Source organism: Sinocyclocheilus anshuiensis, unplaced genomic scaffold (genome assembly GCF_001515605.1).
Source record: "Sinocyclocheilus anshuiensis isolate Anshui unplaced genomic scaffold, SAMN03320099.WGS_v1.1 scaffold1171, whole genome shotgun sequence".
NCBI classification, from domain to species: Eukaryota; Metazoa; Chordata; class Actinopteri; order Cypriniformes; family Cyprinidae; genus Sinocyclocheilus; species Sinocyclocheilus anshuiensis.
In genome coordinates this window covers 32,400-35,285 of record NW_015542389.1, presented here as the reverse complement: position 1 = coordinate 35,285, position 2,886 = coordinate 32,400, and the positions used below count along the sequence as shown (strand labels likewise).

Sequence of the window (2,886 nt, the reverse complement as noted above, 5' to 3'; positions counted from 1 at the left end):
GCCTGTGCTACAAAACTTTCAACCTCTGTAGCACCAGTGCTATGTGAAAAAAAAGTTAACGTACAGCCCTGCCTCTGGGCCCCATTGGTGCTCAAGGCAGTTCAAGCATTAGTCGTTCCTCTAGCATAGCACGGCAGGATTATACTGGTTCCCCATAGCATCTTAAGCAAGACGCAGTACGAGTGAAGTATTGATAGGGAACATACTCGGTTACTAACGTAACCTCGGTTCCCTGAGATACGGGAACGAGTACTGCGTTGCTGGCCATGCTATGTAGCTGCACGACTCAGTCGTCGCTTCAGTCGAAGTAACCTAAGGATCCTATGGCGAAGTGCCCGCTTATATAACCAGATGCCCCGCCCATTCTGACGGGCTCTGGTGGGCTGTGTCGCCACAGGCTCGTGCACCTCCGCTGCTGAGCCATTAGTTTGTTTTTAATACACTGCATGAACCAATGGCTGTGCAGTTACACTATGTTATTGAAAAGCATCAGTATTCGGAGAAAAAGGAGTTTTCCCCATAGCGTCTTAAGCAAGATGCAGTACTCGTTCCCGTATCTCAGGGAACTGAGGTTACGTTAGTAACCGAGTACGTTTACCCTGTTGTAAAAGGTTCAAATATGCAAAAAATGAAAAGAATGTACAGGACCTGGAGGGTTTTTCAGAAGAAGAGTGGATAGATTCACTGCTCAGAACAAACAAGGACTCATTAACTTAAAAAAAAAAAAAAAAGTGAAACATAACAGAATAAATAAATAAATACAGAAAACAAACCAATTACTAGGGGTGGGAATCACCAGAGGCCTCACGATACGATATTAGCACGATACTTGTGTCACGATACAATATTATTGTGATTTTAAATATATTGCGATATTCTGCGATATATTGCAATTTATTACCTACTTATTACCAACTTCAAATTATGTCCCCAAAGGAAAACTTTGAGAACATCTGTTTTAACTAAAAATAAACATTTCTCAGTTTGTTTATCTCACTTCAGTTTTATTGTTGCAGTTCAAAATGGAATTGTCAAGCAGACAAACTGACCAACACTTTCATGAATACCTGTCATAAATGTTGTATGCACCTGGCAAACTCAGCTATTTGTATTACAGTCTAATCTAGTCCACCTTAATTAAATGTAACTAGGGGTGGGAATCACCAGAGGCCTCACGATACAATATTATCACGATACTTGTGTCGCGATACAATATTATTGTGATTTTAAATATATTGCGATATTCTGCAATATATTGTAATTTACTACCTTTTTCCAACTTCAAGTTATGTCCCCAAAGGAAAACTTTGGCAACATCTGTTTTAACTAAAGAGAAACATTTCTCAGTTTGTTTATCTCACTTCAGTTTTATTGTTGCAGTGTAAAATGGGATTGTCAAGCAGACAAATTGACCAACACTTTCATGAAAACCTGTCATAAATGTTGTATGCACCTGGCAAACTCAACTATTTGTATTACAGTCTAATCTAGTCCACCTTAATTAAATGTAAACAGGTATGCACTGCTGTGCTACTACAGGTATTTTGAACAGTGCAACTTGAAATTGCACTAAAAAGTTTTGCAGACCCTTCATCAATTGGGGCATTTTAAAGTAAATTACTGTCAAATTTAAATTAAATGAAATAAAACATGTAGTCTTACATCTAGGGTTGCACCGAAATTAAAATTCTGGGCCAAAACGGAAACTGAAAATTCTGGATGCACTTGGCCGAAAACCAAAACCGAAAATGCTTTGTAATGATTATTTATTATTAATTAAGTAATTTTGTAAGACTTTTTAAAATTAACTCAATTTTAATGATACCGAATTAAAAAAACAAACAAGCCAATAAAATAACCACACTTTTACTGAAAGTAACACAATAAAACTGGACAGAATTTATATTAATATTGGTAACACTTTACAATAAGGTTCATTAATTAACTACTTTAGTTAATGAACTAAGAATGAACAATAGTTCTTCAGCATTTACTAATCTTAGTTCATGTTAATTTCAACATTTACTAATGCATTATTAAAATCAACAGTTGTGCTTGTTAACAGTTAATGCACTCTGAATTAACATGAACTAACAGTGAATAACTGTATTCTCATTAACTAACATTAAGAAAGATTGATAAATACTGTAATAAATGTACTGTACATTGTTCGTTCATGATAGTTAATACATTAACTAACATTAACTAATGGAACCTTATTGAAAAGTGTCACCTTAATATTAAATATCATTATATTATTTTTATTCACTTCTATGTAACAGAATCAGATATAAGTTGTTGTTGTTGTTGTTTTGACTAATTATCCAAATAATGTATAGTCCTACAAAGCTATTATTATCAGAGCATGTGAGCAGAGCATATAGCGTCACTGAAGGTAGCATCATTTTACCAGCGTTTCCCAGTACATTTGAACTAGCCTACACCATGTTACAGCACTGTAGCGCTACTGCAAACCGGAACAAGTAGGCCTATACTGCATAGAAATGTCCTGTCAGCGCGTTATTTGAGCGGACTTTGCTTTTCCGATTAGCATGATTGGTACACGAGCGGAACGCACATTCATAGATCGGAATATTGAGTGGAGCGTCAAACCACGCAGTGACGAGGAGAGTGAAACATGCGCGCTGAACACTGCCGGCCACGTCGCGCCATATATTATGATTATTATTATTATTATTATTATATGTAGCCTATATTTTCGGTGCATCCCTACTTACATCCCCTCCTTGTTTACAAATCCGAAGTCCATACATCCGATTTAAAGGCGGACGGGGCTTTCCTGATAACTTTCCGCGATGCCGCCCTCTTAATTTTACTAACTTACTGCATGCTGAAGGTGACCCAGCTGACCTCACCAGAAAAAAA

The 2,886-nt window shown here is 36.8% G+C and overlaps 1 pseudogene; it reads right to left on the bottom strand.

The window, feature by feature from the left end:
* The window catches only part of LOC107692752 (double-strand break repair protein MRE11A-like), a 97,062-nt pseudogene that overhangs the window by 88,759 nt on the left and 5,417 nt on the right, over positions 1–2,886 (bottom strand).